This window comes from Lissotriton vulgaris, chromosome 9 (genome assembly GCF_964263255.1).
Source record: "Lissotriton vulgaris chromosome 9, aLisVul1.2, whole genome shotgun sequence".
NCBI classification, from domain to species: domain Eukaryota; kingdom Metazoa; phylum Chordata; class Amphibia; order Caudata; family Salamandridae; genus Lissotriton; species Lissotriton vulgaris.
Window position 1 is genome coordinate 545,610,799 of NC_141697.1, and position 22,133 is coordinate 545,632,931.

Sequence of the window (22,133 nt, forward strand, 5' to 3'; positions counted from 1 at the left end):
CCATTCTACCGCCCACACTCTACCACTCTACCGCCCTCACTCTACCGCTCGAAAGCCCTAACTCTACCACCCTCATTCTACCACCCTCACTCTACCACCCTCACTCTACCACCCTCACTCTACCACTCTACCGCCCTCACTGTACTGCCCTCATGCCCTCACTCTACCGCCCTCATCCTACCACTCTCCCTCCACACTCTACCGCCCTCACTGTATTGCCCTCACTCTACCACTCTACCTCCCTCACGCCCTCACTCTACCACCCTCACTCTACCACTCTACCGCCCTCATTCTACCGCCCTCACTCTACCACTCTACCGCCCTCACTCTACCACCCTCACTCTACCGTCCTCACTCTACCACTCTACCACCCTCACTCTACCACTCTACCGCCCTCACGCACTCACTCTACCGCCATCACTCTACCACTCTATCGTCCTCACTCTACCACTCTACCGCCCTCGCGCCCTCACTCTTCCGCCCTCCCTCTACCACTCTACCGCCCTCACTCTACCACCCTCACTCTACCACTCTACCACCCTCACTCTACCACTCTATCGCCCTCACTCTATCTATCTATCGCCCTCACTCTATCTATCTATAGCCCTCACTCTATCTATCTGTCAATCTATCTCCCTCACTCTATCTATCTATCGCCCTCACTCTATCTATCTGTCTATCTATCGCCCTCACTTATCGCACTCACTCTATCTATCGCCATCATTCTATCTATCGATTGCCCTCACTCTGTCTATCTTTCTATCGCCAATACTCTATGTATCTATCTATCTATCGCCCTCACTCTATTTATCTATCTATCTATTGCCCTCACTCTATCTATCTATCGCACTACCGCAGCATCACTCAGGGGCACCACAACATCACTATGCGCTACCACAGCATCAGTGAACTCCACAGCATCACTCGTCGCCACCACAACATCACCCGTCGCCACCACAGCATCAATCTGTGCAACCATTCAACAACAAATGGTTCAAATATGTTTTCTCAATGTTTCAAGCTTTATTACAAATGTCACAAAAAGATGTTAATATTTCACTTCTGTTCTTGGATTTTCGTCACGATAAAATACACTGAACATAATCTTCACAAAAGTTATTTACAAAAGTTTAAGCTATTGCCATTATAAATTACAATAACTTTTATTTAAGTATTAATTATTTTAAAAAAAATTAAAAGCCATTGTTATTTGTAATATTTGGCATTGTAAATGACAAAGCTATTAATTTCGCTATTTTCAAAACCAACGCATAAATAAACAAGCATTTACAATGCAACGGTTTCGCCTTTGGAAAAGTTAGAGCTATTGGCAATGTAAATGATAATGCCATTTATTTATCTGTTTACAAAACCAACACATAAATACAAATTTTGACATTTACAATGCCAATAGCTCAAACTTTTCCAAAGGCGAAACCGTTGCATTGTAAATGCTTGTTTGTTAAGCCAACCACTATAAGTCAGGACTACAAGAAAAACAAACAGACATAGCAGACCTGAATTAGGCCTTACAGGCCCAAGGGGGGTTCTTGGTCATACCGCAAACAAGTTCACAAACCTATGCCCCTATATACACCTACTTAAATATGTACATTCTACAAACTAGTCCCAATATGAAACACCTGCAGGGTAATATACAAATCTAGGTGCCATCTACTGAACAATAATATAAATCAGTTCTTTCTTTGTACAGTAATATGCTGCAGAGAACTCACTCTTACTTAAAGGTATCACACCAGATCAGAAAATACACATGTTGTACAGCAGTTCACCGCATGTATAAATACAAGAGCTGGCCACACCTACGTGGATATATACAAAGAGGTTGTGTACACAACGTACTATGCACTATGTCAAGTCATAGATATAACTTAATCAGTTCACCTGGTCTACAAGAGCATACTATACAAAATCTCACCTCATGTCCATGAAGTACCCATCCTCTTCAACACCTACACGAGACTTCTAGCCGACCTCATCAGAACCGCCTATCTCAACATCATATCCTACGCCGTACTCTGGCTCTCAGCAGACTTCATCACCATGAAGACCAATTTCTACAACTGCATGGAGAATGTCGCCGACTGGATATAGCCCAAATGTCTGAAGCTCAACAATGAAGGCTGAAGTGCTATCTTTGGCAACACCGACCCCCCCCCCCCCCCCCGGAATGACACCTGGTGGCCCGCCAAACTCAGACCCACATCAACAGACCAAGCCTGCAACTATGCCATCACATCATCCTGGACAGCAAGCTCACCATGAAACGACAGATCAATGCAGTATATTCTGTCTGCTTCCACACTCCTTACAAGCCCCGAAGAATCTTCAAATGGCACCCCACTGGCACGAGTAAAACCGTCACTCGAGCACCAATCACCAGCCAGCTGGACTACGGAAACGCACTGTACGCAAGAACCACCACTGAACTGATGGAGACTGCAGACGATACAGAACTCAGCGTCAAGACTCCTCCTCAACCTGCCCAAACAGACCAACAGCATCCCACACTTTATGAACCTCCACTGACTTCCCGCACAGAAAAGCCAATTCAAGATATTAACACACGCCTACATAGCCGTCCAAGACCTAGGACCAGTAGACATCAACCATTGCCTGAACTTCCACCAACCATCCAGAAACCTTTGCTCTGCATCCCTCGCCCTGACACTGTGCATCCTCTGAAGCCACAGCAAAGCCTGTTCCTTCCACTACCTCCCCGTCCAGTCCTGGAAGAGCCTCTCCCTCCAGATATCACACTCGGTGGTGGAATTCAGGAAGAGACTCAAAACCTGGCTTTTCAACTGACCCCAGCAACCTAGCGCCTGGATACCCTCATGGGTGATTAGCAGCACTTTACAAATACTGAACGATTGATATTTTGCCCACCTGAAATTCTCAACAGTGCACTGATGTAGAAAGCAAAAATTTTTATAGTATATATGTGAAGTGACCTGGAGCATAGTGCACACCTATGCATCAGCTCAGCTTTATGTATTTCCATATACTGCACATACCGGCCAAGTTCATGTTAAAGCCTATGTATGCCATGCACTAGCTGCTGCAGGCATCACGAATGGGTGTGTGTGTGTATATATATATATATATATATATATATATATATATTATATATATATATATATATATATATATATATATATATTATATATATATTAAAAAAAACAGCTCACTAGATGTAGGCGTGTATTCAAACACCTCCTGGTGACTGAAGCTCGCCCCAAGCACACGGATATTCTATACAAACCTTCATCCGTGGACATGGATAACCTACCAACTAACTTATTTATACACTCAAAAAGTACTCAACCTGAAGGTGTGAGTGGCAGTCTACATGAAAGAGTGAAGACAGACTTCCAAATACAAAAAAAAAAATCTATAGGACCTGGATGACTGGTACAAAATCAACTCAAAACATAGGAATGAGTACAGGCGGCAAAATGTAAAAGAGATAAAATTGGAGAGGAGGCAAGAAGTAGAAGAGCGCTAGAGAGAAGAAGCAAGGAAAAAGCAGGATGCAGTATGGAGGGTGCAGTCAACTGTACTAGATGCCTACTAACCGACTTATACATGGGAAAACATGCACTGTGACAACAACCTCTTTGACAAAAAAACAGACTGCTACCAGATTACCTAAATAGCTACACACAAAATGTTGACCTGCACTTATAAACAATATTCACGTACTCGTCACAAATATGTTCCGACTACAGCAAGAATAGGATATTTAATAATTGCAATATAAGTTGGAAATGAGTTTAGTTATATCTAGGAATTAAATACAGGTTGCTTCTTTGTATGGAACCAATTTATGCAATGTTGAGATTGTCGCAATTATATTTTCAATCCTATTTTTGCAGCCTACACCTTCACAACACACTGTACACACTATGCAACTCACCACATGGATATAGTGTAAACCAACCGACTGACGTAGGTCGGTATACCACGGATAAGCAACCTCAAAAACATGAATATACTTACTACAACGTACATGGTATATTCTATAGTATATGGTATATGGTATATCTAAGTAGTTTAAATTCACCTCATGTACGTTAATATACTATAAATGAATTGGCCTAAATAGCACTCCCGTTTAACGCATATAGTTCTGCAATAACACCAACAAAAACATCAATAAATAAAACCCTGCAACTGAAGGGGGGCGCCCGTCTCTAATAGGCCATGGGCGGCTCCAGACAGAGAAAAATGAAAAATAAATCAAGATTTACAGGAAATTAAGAGGGGGTGAGGAGCAGGTGTCAGACCGAGGGAGCCCTGAGTATTTCATCACCACCCGTCTACACATTAACCAGTACAGCACCTGAGCACCCCCCGCACAACACATGCATCGCTCCAGACCACCCCAGCCTCAATAAACCAGTGCTGCTGCTCCCCCACGCGCTCAAAGAAATCAGAAACGCATCTGTACATGGTGTCAGTGGATCGTTCTATCGTGGTTCACACGGACGTGCTGCAGATGCAGACCCCCTTAGCCGGGTATCAGCCCCCCGTATAGGACTGGATACCCCCGACCCCCTACAAAACCTATTTGTGCTGGACCGATCCCTCAAACAGAAATACCTTGGCTGTATAGGGCACCCAACCCACCAAAAATATCTGATCGCGAACTATGTTGGATCCACCAATAAAAAAAACCCGACTCACCAGACACCCTGTGTGTGAACCCCCCCCCAAAAAGACCACACACGAACAGACTTATAGCTGCACAGAAACTCTCACCTCAGAGAGGCAACGATACAGGAGCCAGGTAAAGAGGGTACCCAATAGGCAACCCCTCAGTATGGAAGGATCCCCCTTACACACATATACATCTACTTGTACGGGATCCCTCACATACGCGTCCAGGCTCCCCCTCCGGCGAGCCATACGTACACTGCCCAACACTTATCCAGACCACACGTTAGGTAAAGCGTAGGAGTAAACCCACTCCCATCTCAAAACGGGTCACCCCAATACCGTTGCCCTACTTTTAGGAGCTCTGACTATTTGAAAAACCAAGAACCCCCCGGCTTCACTCTGCTGCTCAAGCCATCTCTACGGAGAACCAGATAGTATAGAACACCCCCGAAAGAGGGCCATCGGCCCGCTGCCGCCGGGCACGAGCGCCAATCCCCCAGAAACGGAGCCGCTTGGGGCCCATGATGCACTCCGTTTCTCGTGGATCGGCCAACGGCACAGTCCCCTTCACCCCAGTCCTCCATTACTCAAACAACCCAATCGGAAAAAAAACACAATCAAAGGAAGCCAAACAGGAGAAACCAAACGTCCCCGAGCACTCCCGCCTTCTGACCACCCCAGACCGAGCAAGGGCACCCCAGACCGAGCAAGGGTACCCCCACCCTCGCAGATGAAAAATATACGAGCAACAGCGTCCCCACACCTCCACCACGGCGGCGAGCCACCCGCCCCCACCTGGTTTACACCCCCCTCCCAACCCCGGAACCTACCCTCATGGCGGCGCACCCTCCCCCCGTCCATCCCGAGGTCTGTGCAACTTACCCCCACCCCCATCCACAGGTCACTTCCTGCACCCTCTCGTTTCCTGCAACACCGTTTCCTCCTTTTCCCATAAATCTGTCTCTTATTTTCCCCCATTTGTTTGTTGCTTGTTTCCTGCGGCTCCCACTGACCTGCTGTCTGCAAATGGATCCCTTCTCCCTCCTTCTGCCCCCTCCCCCCACATCCCCTCCCCTACTCCCAGCCGTGACTGACTCCATTCACTACAAAAGCCCTTGTGCTCCTCTCTCTGGGAAGGAAGCAGAAGCCTTCCTCCGGCCAGCCCCCCCACTTCACGACGAGGGTACACCCCCCCGGCATACACACCAGGAAACGCAGAAAAATGTTCGCTTTCCCCTTCCAGACCAAAAACCCGGCCCGATCGCCCTGCACCTGCTCCCAAAAACTTCACAGACACACACATATAAATACACAAACATGCTCTTCCTGTATCCCCGTTTTATTCACTGCCCACCACCCCAATGAAGGCGCAGCGAGGATGAGGAGGGCAGTACTCACACTCGGGCCCGGATGAAGGCTCCTCTGCTCCCAGCTCTGCTCAGGGACAAGGAGCGGAGCTTCTGCTGTTGCTTTTTTTTTTTGCTTGAATTAAACACAATTTAAAAACAAGTCAGGTCCCGGGCCGGCCAGCCAATCACAGCGCGGCCCGGGGAATGACGTCACAGGGGTGTCCCGGGCCGGCAGCCAATCACAGCGCGGCCCGGGACAAAGGGGCGGGACTTAAAAAAAGCCCGAGAAACGCCCCCGAATCGCGTTTTCCCGAGAAAGCGTGATTGACAGCCTCTGTCTCCCAATGGCTAGCCTCCATTTATGGAGCTAGCCAATGGGAAACAGAGGCGGTCCGAACATCCCTACTGTACACAAAAGTTTTCGATCTGGGAGGGGCACTGCGTGCCCCTCGCCAGGTCGAAACCTAAAAATGTGTCATTTACAAGACCAATAGCTCAAACTTTCCTAATGCGAGACCTATTGCATTGCAAATGCTTGTTTACCATTGCCTTCCTTGGGTGAGCCACCTTCAGGCTTTGGCTTGATGGGTAGTCCATCACATGTAGGTACCAGGTCAAGACATAATGGAGTGTGTTTCTGTAAGGCACTTATGTGTCTAGTAAGCACTTCTGAGTTCTAACTGCCTAACATGGTGATGTTGCCATCAAGCCACTTCTTTCCGTGCATTGCTCCTCTGTTAGTACTTTGAAGATGCCTCGCCCACGCCTCGACTGATATTACTGTTGCCCTGCTGCTTCTTTCCATGCATAGCATTAGGGAAGCACTTGAGAAATCCTCGTGCCTCCTCTGATGTTGCTGTTGCCCTGGTTCCTTTCCTTGCAGAGCGCACCGGTGACTACTGAATTTTTGTGCACTTCCTGTTGCTGCCACTCAGCATCTCCTTTCCATAAAGAGCACCTAGTGAGCACGTCAGAGCCTCTCAGCACCTTCCATGATGTTGCTGACCCCGTACACCCCTCAGTATGCACAATGTCAGGGGAGAGGTGCGGCGCAGCGACCACAACAGCTGACTCCGGAAGCTGGGCTCTGTTTGATTGCGGGCAGCAGCTTAGCTCAGCATCATGTGTCTCAGGGCAATAGCTCCCTTTGGGGCAGATGTAGCAAGCGTTTGCGACCGCACAAATTACTTTTCCGATGCAGCAAACCCAATTTTGCGATTCGGTAACCTGTTACCGAATCGCAAAATAGGTTTACGATTCTGTATTAGGAAGGGGCATGTTTAGGGCGTCCCTTCCTAATACCGAATTGCATTGTCGCAAAACATTTGCATATTACCACCTACTTCAAGTAGGTGGTAACCCATTCGCAAATGGGAAGGGGTCGCCAAGGTGTCTGTGGTGGTGGGTCGTGGTTCTTCTGAAGTTGAAGTGGACGTAGCTGTGGTCGGTCCAGTGGAGTTCGGTGGAGTGGCGGAAGGTGATATGCTTGCTGGATGAAAAGACGGGGTCAAGCGTGTGGCCAGCGTAGTGGGTGGGGGTGTTGACCAGTTGCTTGAGTCCGAGGTTGGCGAGGTTGTCCAGCAGGGCGGCGGTTTTGCGGTCCTTGTTGTTCTCCAGGTGGAAGTTGAGGTCTCTGAGGAGGATATAGTCAGCGGAGGGGAGGGCGTGCGGCTGATGAAGTCTGTGATGTCCTCGCTGAATTGTGTGCGTGGTCCCGGGGGTCTGTAGACGAGGGTGCCTCTGAGGGTCGTCTTTGGGTCGGTGTGGATCTGGAAGTGGAGAAGCTCGGCTGCGGCGAAGGTGTCATTGGGGTCGGTCGTGATGCGGATGGTGTTCCTGTGGACGATGGCGATGCCTCCTCCGGTCTGGTTGATGCGGTCCCTCCTGATGATCTTGTACCCGTCCGGGATGGTGATGGCGATGTCGGGGGCTGAGGAGACGTTCATCCAGGTTTCCGCGAGGAAGGCGACGTCTGGTGATGTTGCGTCGAGGAGGTTCCAGAGTTCCACGGCGTGTCTGTGGACGGAGCGGGTGTTGAACAGGATGCACTTGAGGTGGTTGCTGCTGGTGCTTGGCTTGGCGGGTGCGGTGCAGGTTCGGAGGCAGGGGAATTTGCAGGCTTTGCAGGTGAAGGGTCCGTGGATGCGTCTCGGGGTGGCTCGGCAGCAGGCGGGGGTTCGGCCGGCATTGAGTGCGATGAGGGCGATGAGTGGAAGAGGAGACAGCTTCTCTGGTGAGAGCCACCACTAGACTGCCTTGGTTATCTCTGGTGTAATTGGAACTGAGGCCTCGTATTCCTGGGAAGCAGGATTCCAATAACGAAGAAGACTAGAAGGTACAAATGGAGGCATGCCCAAGGGAGCAGCTGCAGAGTGGATTCCTTTTCCCACTGGCTCCTTAACCACAGACGGGCTGATGCCAGAAGTTGTGCCAGAAGATATGATAGATGCTGGATGATAGAGGATTGTCTCTTCTGTTAAAGGAAAACTTATCCCAAGTCCATTCTGAACAGGGCTCCAATGAATTTCAGCATTTGCGCAGGGTGGAGAGTGGACTTCTTGTGGTTGATCAGTAAGCCAAATTCCACCAGCAGATTGCAGACCTGTTGCAAATGCACCATCGCCTTGGAAAAAGAAGGAGAGACAACCAGCCAGTCATTCAGATACAGATAAGCCTGAATACCTTTAGAATGAAGAATATCTACCAATGTGGCTAAGAACTTTGTAAAAACTCTTGGTGCCAATAAAAGGCCAAAAGGTAGAACCCGGGATTTCTACTGGTCGCTCTTCACAGCAAAACACATATATTTCGGTTGGGGCTTGTTAATGGGTACATGAAGATACGCGTCCATCAGGTCCAAAGATGCAAAATAATCCCCCTGATGGAGCAACAGCAGAATGGACTGAATTGTCAACATTTTAAATGGTTTGCCCAGAACATAGAGATTGACCTCCTTGAGATTCAGGACCTGACGAAAGAATTTCTGTCACCTTCGGAACCAAGAATAAGAAAGAGTATTAACCCTGGCCCCTTTCTGCAAGAGGAACTAGGATTATGGCTGACTTCTCTAGAAGTAACTAGATTCCTGATAATAATGCTGCCTGTTTCTAGGAGAGTTTGGCAGAATGGTGGGTCGAAAAGTCTGAGGTGGAAGGGAGGAGTACTCTATCTGATATCCCCAAAATACAGTCTAAACCACCCAAGCATCTGGAATGGAAAGACAGTGGTGACTGAAAAACTGGAGATGACCCCCCACCAGAAGGGAGCATAGTAATTTCTTGGAAGTGGAGACAGCTGTAGGCTGAAACTGGGATGGATCTCTCCCAGCGCTGCCCCGGCACGACCCCTGCCTCGAGAGGGCTGGCTGTTTATCTCGACCTGAGGAGGTGGAAACGCTCTTTTATAACCAAATCTCCTGCCCCTAGCAGAGGGGCGCACTGCAGTGACCAATTCCTGTTCTCCGCAGACTGCCTAACCATGTCTTCGAGTTGATGGCCATAGATCTTGAAAACCTTGAAGGGTGACTTCATCAATATCGACTGCTGTGAGGCATCAGTTATCCAAGACTGCATCCACATATGGTGCCTAGCTGCAATAGATGCTCATGAAGCCGCTACGGAAGCACACAGATTGTCGAGAGATAGGTCCGAAAGGAACCTGACCTCAAGCTCCATCAGTGATAAAAGGGATGATGCATATGTTCAATCATGCAAAACCTGAGCCAGGGCTCAAAAGTCCTTCAGGAAGGACTGCACCATATAGATGGAGCATGCCCGAGCTCTGATAAAATACAGAGAAAGCATGTTTGACAGCACCCTCCACCTTTTTATCCACTAGGTCAAGATTATCCTCGGAGACCACCATGCATTGTGAAGAAAGCCTAGCTATCATGTTGTCCACCTTTACTGAAGGCAGAAATTACTCAGTGAAACCCTCCAAATGATAACGGTTGGAAAGAAATCGAGGAAAGTCAGACTTGTTAATATGCTTCCATTCATGTACAAGGACTTTTTAGGCAGCACTGCGCAGGGGCAAAGTTTCAGGAACTGGATGCTGGTATTTAGTAAAAAAGCTGAAACAAATGCTTGTAGGTACAGAATTCTGCAGTGCAGAAAAAAAGGAGCAGAATGTGATCATAAATAATTCCTCCCATTATGCATTATGGGTAATGGACACCATCTTGGGGTATTTTTCTGACTTAGCTGGGTGATTCATTTCTGTGGAGCAGGGGTGCTGCTCATTGTGTACGAACTGAGACAGGAAGATGGGGGAGGACGTAATGATAGATATACAGATTCAGGCGACGCATACTTTTTTATTTGCAGTTCTCTTTCTTGCTGGTCTTTTAGCATCTTTTAGCAACCGGTCACTCACCTTCACTGTTTTCGGAATCTAATTCAATTACATCTTTATTGATTGACTTCAGTCTCTCTTCTTTGACAGGTCCTTTTTAATTACTTATTTTCTTCAGCCCTTTCTTCTCTAGTAAATGTTGCTGAATCTTCTCCATTCACTGATAAACTTGAGATCTGGTTAGTTTCACCAGCACAATTTACTACAAACTGCTTTCTTCCTCCGATGGCTTTTGAGACTCGAATTTCCAACTGAAGTATTGTGTTGTTTGGAGCAGAGATTACTTCTTCTTGCTGCCACTCATGCCTTTGACTTTGACATTGGAACAGGTTTTCACTTTGATCCTTACCTTGAAACTGCACAGTACTACAAGTTTCTTCAGTTGGGTCTTGATCTTCACTTTCATTGACCAGGACTTCTACAACTTCTTTATTGTCTTTACCAGTTCCACCAGCTTGAATTTCAAAATCTCAACTCCCTCCCTCTGGATCAACGCTGCGAACTAGAGCTTGACTTTGTGAATCAGAGGCTGTTTTCATCACTTCTTCATCCACTACCTTAACTCTTTTTAGTTGAGCATGTGGATCCACTGTGGGATCCTGGCACACTTTATAGCAGTGTAAGTTACCCGGATAACTTGATAAGGGCCTATCCATCGCTCCACCAGGAAATTTTTACTCATGTGTCTCCAAACAACTATCCAGTGACCAGGGCTCAGATTGTGGCACTGCACTTCCTTTGTTGTTTCTGTTGCCAAATTCACCTGATGAAATACAGATTTCACTATGTCAGCCAGACCTTTGCAGTAATCTAGAACAATTGCATCTGTAACTGAAACCAGTGCAGCCGAAGGAGTAAAGAGCAATCTCTTTGCTCTACCCATGAACAATTCATGGTGTGAAAGACCAGTTCTTTGTAGCAGGAGTTCATCTAATGCTCATCAAATCAAGCGAAAGATCATCTGGACACTTCAGACTACTAGAAGCCCACATTTTGGCCAATTTGTTCTTGAGAGTTCCATTAATCCTTGAAACAACTACGGAAGATTGAGGACTATAGCTCTGTTTTTCAATTTGGAGGGGAGTAAAAATCAATGGTAAAATATAATTCTTAAAACGGGAGCCACGATCTGTCCCAGTAGAAGTTGGAAGTCCAAATCTTGGTATCAACTCCCTCAACAAAAGTTTGGCAACTGTCAAACTGTCCGATCTATGGGTAGGATAAGCCTCAACCCATTTAGAAAAGAAGCAGACAATTACAAGGATGTAGTTCAAGCCATTTTAAATTAGCATTTCAATAAAGTCTGCTAGAAGTCTGGTAAATGGGCCCTCTGATTTACCAATGTGATTCATTGCAGTAAAGGCCCTTTTACCCTGATTATTCATTTGACAGATTAGGTTGCATGAGAATAAATCCTCAACAACATTTCTAAAATGTGTGTTTTTCCAATATTCCCTACAAGTTCTGAGCAGAGGATCTCTCCCTGGGTGAGACTGCCCATGAAAATACTGTGCAATGGGATACCACTTCACGTCTGCCAAAATATATTTATGTTCCTGATGATTTTTCTTGTAACCACATTTTTCTCATTTGCTTTTCTCATCCTTTGCAACTGTCAGGGTTCCAGCCACTGTAGGACACTCTATGCCCTTGTGTTTTAGGTAGGCATTTTCCCTTTTTCCTTGTTCCCTTCTCCTTCCCCAAAGTGCATGTGTACTCTGTGGTATGGGTTGCTGTGTGTTCCTTTCCTGGTGACATGGTAGAAACTCTTGGCTTTCACAGACAGTTGACTAAACTCAATAGTATACTCAATAATAATCCATAAGAATCTTGGTAACAGTGACAGGTGCCCCTATTAATCAAATTCACAAGGAGAAACTGTCAAGACTAATTACTCTGCTCAATTTGAATGTTCCATGACCCTGGGGGCACCTGCAAGTACACTTACAAGACTAATTACTCTGCTCAATTTGAACCTTCCATTACCCTGGGGGACGCAGCAGGTGCAGTTACAAGACTAATTACTCTGCTCAATATGAACTTTCCATGACCCTGGGGGCAGTAGCACGAGCACTTACAAGTCTAATTATTTTGTTTATATTGAACTTTCCATGACACTGGTGGCAGCAGCAGGTGCACCTGCCAATCAAACTTAACTTTAATTGTTTTCTAGAAAAACTCGTCTGGCTCTAATTAAAGGCTGCTCCCACCCCGGTTTCCTGCTGTGGCCTCTTAGTCCTGCACTCACCTGATTCTCTTCTCCAAGTCCCCTCATCAGTTCTAATTCGCATCTCAATGCTGTTCCAGCTTTCCTGAGCTCTCCGCTTCAGGCTGCGGCTGCTCACTGACCTGGTCCTCGCCCAGCGACCACTCCAGCATCGGATTCCCTAGAGAAAGAAAAAGCCAACAAAAGAAAGAATACTGATGTCAGGTATTTTTGCTAAATGCGGTTTTTCTTTTTTGTGCTCTGAGTTCAATAACAATATTTTGTATTTTATAACGCTCAAAAGACTTTCGCACTGGCAGGGCTCTGCTAAGAATAAACCTTTCTAAAACCTTCTGTGTGCTCTAGGAGTACAAGTTGGGTAAATACCGGCTTGACACAAAGACTGCATTTGGGACACTACAGGATAATTGTACCGACATCCGTCGAGCGATTTATTGAGATCCATACTCCAACTCAATGGTGACACAAGCCTTCTGATCGGAAAGACAGAGCACTACTAGATTTCTGTGTGGAGTATGAACAAATAGCATACAAATTAGTTTTGATGATATTGTTTGACAACTACATTGTGAATCAAATCACTGTTCTTGTAATTTACAGATTCTCCTTTGACTGGGCATTCACACAAGATGGGTGAGAAGCCTGTTGAGGCTCCACTGTAACTGCCACGGAGGAGCACCACCAGTATCTTGTTTGTCTTTTTCAATCCCAATCCCCTTTCCTCTTAGGACCTGCTACCGTTAAAGTGTTATTTCCTGTCACTGGGGATAGACCCTAGGAGGAATTCGGAGATCTAGTGTCTCCCTTTCGAAATCACCTGGGATTCAAGTGAGTGGCTCGTAATGGAGAAGGCCAAGCCACAACATTTGGTGTTCCCTTTGGGTGACGCCATGAGTGGCCAAGATCAGATCATCATGGATGACCTGGCCCATGCCCTAGCAGGAGATATAGCTAATACTGACAATGTGGTAGGGATGATTCAACACCTACAATTAGAAATGACTAGGTTAAAAACAGAAAATGCAGCGCTTAAAAATGAGTTAAAAAGGCATAAAGTTCTGTTTACACAATGGAGGAATGCTAGATCTAAAGAAACCCACCCCGTCCTCACCCCCCTAAATTTGGAGAACCATTTCACAAGATCACTTCCCCTTCCACAGATCAGAATCTACATGTATCAGTCACTACACCAAGTCCAGTGCCTATAGCCCCCCAGAACGCTTTCATGGTGACAATGCTAAATTTGCGGCCTTCATGAGTCAGTGCGAGTTGCATTTCTGCGCTAAAGCACAGGTTTTCACCTATGGCGCAGCTAAGGAGCTAAAATAGCCTTTGTAATCTCTTATCTAGGGGGAGTAGTAGCTAATTGGTTTATTGCTTTGTTAGAAAATAATGACCAAATTGTGTAAAATGTCTCCACCTTTAAGGCAGCAAAGACTAAGTTATTTAAAAGTATGTGTTCATTTAGTCCAATGATTGCAAACTGCTAAGTCTACAACATGGTTCTAAAGATCTATTGACTTATGTGACTACATTCAACCAATTAGTAGCAGAGACCTGCTGGCCAGAATATAAGAAAACGTCCTAATTTCATTGAGGTCTAAGGGATTATCTAAAAGATTAATTCTCGCATATTGTAGAACTTCTTGATGATTGCTCAGAATTTATTGGTCTAGTGGTCAAACTAGATCATCGATTAGGAGAACGAAAGGGAGACAGGTCTTGTAATGATGCCAGGATAGTCGTCTTTAAAACAGAATGGCAAGAACTAGATATGTTCCTAGATGCAGAGCCAATGTAGATTGGTGGTGTAAAGGGCCCCCATCTAATGAAGAAAAAGAACGCTGCCGTAGGTTGAATCTATAATTTTATTGTGGCAAAGCCAGGCACTTCACCAGGAAATGCGCAGGCAAACCCAAAATTAACAAAACTGTGGCCAGTATAGAGGTGACAAACCAGGAACAGGGAACCTGGGGCTCTCGTCGAGAAAAGAGATTGTCTCATCAAGAGAGGCAATACAGATCTTGGCCATTCGGGTAACAGTAATCCTAACAGCACAACAAAGGCATATTCTGCCCATGCTTACTGACTCTGAGGCTACTGGGAACTTCTTTGACCTGTCCTTAGCTGCTAAACTTGGTCTCACAAAAATCCCAAAACAGGAACCCGAACTGGTAAGATTGGTAGACGGCTCTAAATTATCCTCAGATCTAATCCATTTCCAAACCAAGCCTGACCCTTGTTTGTAACAATGGGCACACCAAAAAACTCATGTTTGACTTAATCGATACCCCCACATTCGTGGTTATTCTAAGAGTTTCTTTACTGGAACATCGCAATCCAAAGATAGATACACTGCACTGTTACTCTATATTCTCCCTATTCAACTACTACTTGCTACCAATGGAATGGTGGAAAGAGCAAACCATATTGTTAAAGGGGAACCACATTATGGGCAGGGATGTATAAGGGACAAAGATGAAGACGAAGGATGCAATGGTTTCATATTAACGAGCGACAAAGAGGTGATTAACTCAAATGGTACATGAATGGATGCTGGTGATTGCATCGGGGATAGACAGAAGCTGGTGCCAAGCACGGTGCTGGCTCAGTTGTTGACAGTGGGTCTAGGAGTATGGCAAAACCAAAGGGGAGGATGAACGGAGTATTGAACATCGCAAGCACTCACCCCCAGTCAACTGATCTGGGTTTAATCCTTCATTATTCTTTAGCTCACTCCGCCACCCCAGTTCAGACATGGCCATATGCAATTCAGTCTGACCCTGCTCCTCATGGTAACAGTCCAGCCCGAACTGCCAAGCCATGTCTACCTTGGTCTAGGAGTATGGTCAGTAGAATTTCCATGCCAAAAGTCCTATCTATCTGCAAAATGTTATGACATTAAGGCCTCCTATGAATCGACAAGACTTCGTTGAGATACAGTGCACTTTGTACTTTTGATTTGTTAATGGTTTATCTACTAATTTTCCCATGTTAATTTCCATAGGAAAAATTGGAACAGGCTACAGCCCGAACTGCTGAAAGGAATTACACCAAATTGAGCAAAAAGGTAGCCCTTGGTTCAGAAAGAATCCTTTTTTAAAATGGTGTAAATCCGTTCTGTAGTTCTTGAGAAATTAAAAAAAGAAAATTATCGATATCTGAGCACCGAGGAGGGTTTGAGCTTCACTCTGATTGGCTGCCAGCACTCCAAACCGGGAAGTGTTGGCAGCCATCTTGTGACTTGGTAGAACCAAGTCACAAGAAAACAGTGAAAAAGAGGTTACAAAAGAAGAAAAGGGGGCAGCGTAGAAACACCCTGACCCACTAGGCCTGCTCAGGGGTCCCACAAGGACCCACAGGGCCAAATAAAAACATTTTTTTTTTAAACTGCAGAATTAGCATTGGGGTTGTGAATGCCGCAGAAAATTGAAAAAAACATTTTAATGAGGCCCCCAGTGGGCCAGGTCCCGGGGGCAATGCCAAAAAGAAAGCAGCCCCGGGGAACACCACCTCCCCGGGGCTATGCTAATTATGTGCGGGGGGACTGTTCCCATGAGGCACAGAGTCAGACTGATTTGCATATGGCCATGTCTGAACTGGGGTGGTGTGGAGTGCAAAAAAACGATGGATTTAGGCCCAGATCTCTGCACTGGGGTGAATGTATGACATTGTTCTGCATTCTGTCCATCAACTGTGGTTTTTGCATTTAGCATCTTAGGACATTTACTGCGACCATAATTTCAGCAGTTGCTTACACGGATCCTTTCAATAATAATTTTCCATAATAACTTTATTAGGCAATGAGGCATGAACAAACTGAGTTGTGTTAACGTTCGCCATCAGCGGCTTATGTCAGACTATCCCTTTCACTAATGCGGTTATGTATTTCTTTTTATTATTTATCGCAGTTAAGACTCACGCATTTGGTTGAATATTTGTTTAGTAACATTTGAGAAATGTGCATTTACGAGTTGCTGAGTCTGTTTTCACTGACATTGGTGTCACGTGTTGTATAAAAACGTATGCAACGTAAGATCAAACATTCGTGAACAAGGGAGTAATCCTGAAACGCGTCGAGTGTAATTCTTGTCAGAAGACCAGTTGTTGAATAAATCTACGTCTGCTGCACATAACTCTGTTTGTGTCTGTGACTGCTGCGCTTTTAAGCAAGGTAAAGAAGTAAGGCTGTGGTGTATATATATATATATATATATATATATATATATATATATATATATATATATATATATATATATATATACATATATATAAAAATATGTATATATATGTGCAATTTGAGCATTTATATTTTTGTTGAATATACTACAGGGAAGTGGCCGGGGTTACAGCTCATACAGATCTATCAATGCTATATACATGTATATGACTGCCTTGTTCTAAATGTACCAAAAGGTTTTTAAATGTATATAACCCTGGGGGGAGTTTGGTGTTCATTGTATTTCTATCGTGGGTGTTACATGTTGTTTGTCCTGGGGTTTAGAGCATGCTTTGGACGTCATATTAGCCTTATTTTGTCATGTGACATTTATTGTATTGTTAGTGTCTATTCAATATTATACTTATATTCTGCAATGATAATTGCATTGATGTACTGCTTGTCTGATTATGTTACAGCCCTGAAGAAGTACAATATTTGGACAAAACATGTTGGCTATCTTGTGCTGTAACTATTGGGTGCTTTTATAAGTGAAAATAAAAATAAGAACTGAGAAAATTGTCTTTGAAATCTGATTGGGACTTAACTCATATTTCTTGTGGTACATCACTATTTATGTTTTCAGTGTATTTTTCCTCATTGTCTCATCGTTGGACAGCAAATGTATTTAGTGAATGCACACAGACCTCTAACCTAACCAATACAACATTTTTTATACATATTTTGGACAAGGGGGAGGTGCTGTTTTAATGGCTTGCTGTCCTGTTCATTTGTTGTGTTGCTCAATCATCTGCTTGTATGTGCTAGCTACCTCATGGGAAGTAGCATATTAGGCAGACCCCTACCTGGTTCTAAAGTCTGCCAAGCAACAGAAACCTTACATTCAGACCACAAATCACTAGAAACCACTATCTCAAACAGCGAATTCAAATCAGTCCACATGATTTTTGAAATTGTAGTCAACCTGTGATCTTCCATATTCCATTTCTCAGATTCCACTCACAGCTTTGGAGAATTTGTGGTAATAGCATAACGATTTGCTCTCTGCCACATAATTCCCTTTGTGTACCTCCCTTAATGGAAACTCTGTAACTATCCTTATATCTGAATAACTTGTCGACCCTATCACCTTTCTCCCTGTTTCTGTAGCTTTCTATTTACTTGCTGTCCATTACTTCTGTCTTTCTTTATATTTATTTAAGTCACTCCGGTGACTCTTGTTTTTTCAATTAAATCCTTAATGTGAGCCCAAAGTCATCAAACCCAATCTCTTTATTTCACCATGAGTCAAATCCATTGTTCATTTTGCTTCACATTTTTCAATTTGCTGATATCAAGCTCACACTCATCGGCTAATTTTTCCAGCTTCTTATGTGCCTCATATGCACATCTAGCTGCTTCTTCGATCAATTTCGTAATTCATCCACATAGCATAATAACAATATATTCAGATCAATTTTACCTTGTAAAATGTCTCAAAATTTCATTTTTGAAAGGCCATTATTAATAATTCTTTCTGTAGGGATCTCTTAGATCATAAATGTAGTAACAGGTAACTTAATTTGAATTTAGAAAACAGCTAAAGTATCTCTGTAGTACTTGTAAATGCTGTCATCGCAGTCTCAGGTGGGGCACTTACTACTATTATTACAGTCATAGATGTAGTTGATCCCCATGTCTGGACACCTGCACTACCTACTGCTGCACCTATAGCCAGTAGAGGATCAAGACCAGGTCCTTGCTTTTTTTATTATCTTTCTAGAATATGGAGGAGGTCTGGAATTCAAAAGGTCATTGAAAAAGTTATCCTCTTCATCTGAATATTGATTCTACTTTTCTTTCTTACCCTTTCCTATTTCTTTGACTATTGCTGGAAAACTCTCAACCCTTCCATCATGTTTTTATTTATTTATTTGGTTTTATATGTCAGCTCAACAGCTACCCAAAAAGGGTTTTCCGGCGCTATAAGGGAACAGCAGAGGAAAGAGAGAAACCTAATGGCTGAAAAGCCGGGTTTTGAGTGACTTATGAAACAATAAAAGATTGGATTGAGTGCGGAGAGATAGAGGGAGAGCATTCCACAGTACAGGACCTAAATACGAAAAAGAGCGACCACCCATGCAGGAGAGTCTGACCTTTGGGACCTGGAATTTGGCCTGCGTAGAGGACCGAAGAGTGCGAGAGGGTACGTAGGGACAAGCTAAGTGTTGCAAGTAGCGAGGGGCTCTGTAATGCATGATACGAAAAATGGAGGTCAGGGCCTTGAACATAACCCTTTTCTCGACCGAGAGCCAGTGTAGGTTGCCCAGCAGACTGGAAATCAAGGCGGTTTAGGGGGCCCAACACAGTAATCTGGCGGCAGATTTGTGCACTCACTGCAGCTTGCATGTTACATCTTTATTAGCTCCTAGGTAGAGGATGGTCCCATAATCCAGCCTAGATGTAACAAGGGTCTGGACTACGGTTCTCCGGGTAGGGCTAGGTAGCATCCATACAATCTTCCTGAACCATTTCTGAATGGTGAAGCATGTTGCAGCAACCTTGGTAGCTTGTTGACGCATAGATAATGAATTGTCAATGATAAAGCTAAGGTTGCGAACCTGGGTGGAAGGTTGCGGGAATGCACTCATTTCTGAGGGCAAATGTTGGGGGCCCCAGAGGCCTCTATCTTTGCCAAAGACCAGAACCTCATTTTTTCACCATTAAGTTTTAGGAAGTTGGTGTGCATCCAAGACACCACTTTGCTGTGCCCCGTCCTAAGAGCAGAAGGCTTTTTGGTCATACCAGCTGAGAGAGAGAAGATGATCTGGGTGTCGTCAGCATAAGAGAATATCGACAACCCAGATTCCTCTACAATAGCTGGCAGAGGTCTAACATAAATGTTAAATAACAGGGGGCTAAGAATAGATCCCTGTGGGACCCCGTATGGTGAAAAATAGATCTTAGAGTTGGCTGTGGATGAAAAAACCTGAAAGGTGCGGTTTGTGAGAAAGGAGATAAGCCAACTCAAAGCGGAGCCAGTGACCCCAGAGGATTGGAGGGCCTTTATGAGAACGGCATGGGAAACCGTATCAAAGGCCGCGCTTAAATCTAGTAACACCAAAGCCATCGTGTCACCTGCATCCAGGTTCTGTCGCAGCATTTCTGTGACATCTAAAAGTGTGGTCTCGGAGGAATAGTGGGTCCTAAAGCCGGACTGGGAAGGATGAAGAACCTGTTGGTTTCGGTGAACTTAAACAGTTGGTTGTTAATGTGTCTCTCTAAAATTTCTGAGAGAGCAGGAAGCAGAAAGATTGGCCGATAGTTTGAGGGGAGCGCAGGATCAGAGTTGGCTTTTTTTAGTAGTGGAACGACCATTGCATGCTTCCAGTCCGAGGGAACAAGGACTCGGTAAGGGATGCATTGAGAAGTTCCAAGATGTATCGAAGTGATGGTTGTTCAAGCTGCTGTAATACAGTAATACGGTACAAAAGGGGGTAGCGATAGACGGAGCATCTGAATCAATCAAACCCTCACACCCAGTCAAAAGATCTGGGTTTAATCCATCACCGTTCTTTAGCCCACTCTGCCACCCCAGTTCAGACATGGCTATATGCAAATCAGTCTGACCCTGTGCCTCATGGGAACAGTACAGCCCGAACTGCCAAGTGTGAGTGTCTGATTGATTCAGAAGCTCCGTCCATCACCAACCCCTTTTGTACTGTAATACAGTAATAGGCAGAATGTCGCACGGGGAACCCGATTTAGTCTTTCTTAGATATTGTTTGAGTGTTGTCATTTCTAAGAGTGGCCAGGTATCAAGTATATTCATAGGATCCGTGGTGAGTACAGCTCGGAATTCGGACAGGGGGCCGGATTGTGCAAAAGTCGGAGTGGGCAGAGAAATAGAGGGAGGGGTGTTGCCAGCCAGTGCGGAATAAATTTTTCCACTTTATTTAAGAAAAATTGGGCAAGATCCTCACATTGCGTTGCATTCAGGCTGGGGGATGCCTGAGGGGTTGCAAAACCAGAGAGTTCTTCGACCATCTTGAAGAGGGTTTTAGGACAGTTCTTAATCTCTGTAATGGTTGAGGAGGCAAAGTTTGCTTGCGCGGACCTACAGTAGGAGTGATACGCACTTTTAATGAGGAGATACGCGATTTTGGCATCAGGGGCATAGGACCTTCGCCACCATCTTTCCATATTTTTGTATTTAGTTTTATCCCTTTTTAGCTCTTCGGAGTACCACGGAGCAGGAGGACGGTGATTATTTAACTTCCTGACCGAAACAGGAAGGCAGGTGTCCAGTGCTGACTGGATCCAGGCTTGAAAAGCCGTGAGGTGCTGAACAAAAATGTTTTTAAAGATGGGGGCATTAGTGGAAAGAAAGTGATTGAAATTGGCAATGTCCACATTTTTCCAATTCCTGGATGGTTTTGTGACACTGTTGCTCACCGCGTGGGAGAGACGTGGACCCACAAACCTGAAACCCACTAAAAAATGATCCGCCCAAGACAGAGGGGTGGCTGCAAGACATTGAATATACAGTAAATTAGAAAAAATAGGGTTGAGCAGGTGGCCCGCTTTGTGAGTAGGACCCGTGTTGTGGAGTAAGATGTTCATGGCAGCCAGGTCAGAGATAAAGGTGTTACTTGTAGTGCAAACAGTGTCCTCCAGATGGAGATTGAGATCTCCAATAATTGTGAAATTGGCCGAACTGAAAAGAAAAGGAATGACAAGGTCAGGGAAGTTTGTAGCCCACGAGCCAGATGGCCCAGGGGACGGTACACCAGTATCCCTGAGAACGTGAAGTGAGGGGTTAAAATCAAACTAAAGACCGCTGATTCACCGCCAGGGATAAGCAACTCATGAAACTTACAGCTGAAAGTATTTTTGAAAATGATGGCGCCCCCTCCACCTAATCTATCTTCTCTGTCTTTCCTGACTATAACGTAGTTAGATGGCAAGGCTCTGGCTACATCAGTACCAGAGCTGGTGTTCAGCCATGTCTCAGTTAGGAAGATAGCATCTGGTTGTAGATCAACTAGGAGATCGAAAACATCTGCCTGATGTTTAGAGAGGGAATGACAATTGATATTGTAAAAGGAAAAGTTGTTGATGGAAGATTGTTTAAGTTCCATGTTAAGCTGTATTTGCTGACTAGTTATAGTGCTGGATAATAAAGCATTACCTGATCCATATAGATTAGTATTCACTTTAAAATTACAGCCAGGACAGGTGACAATATTTACCCCAGTGTTTAAACGAGTGCAGTAAAGCTGCGGGTTCATGCGAAAGTTCAGCAGCTGACCAACACCTTTCCTGTCAATCCCACTTATTCTCAAGCCATTGTCTCAAGGAA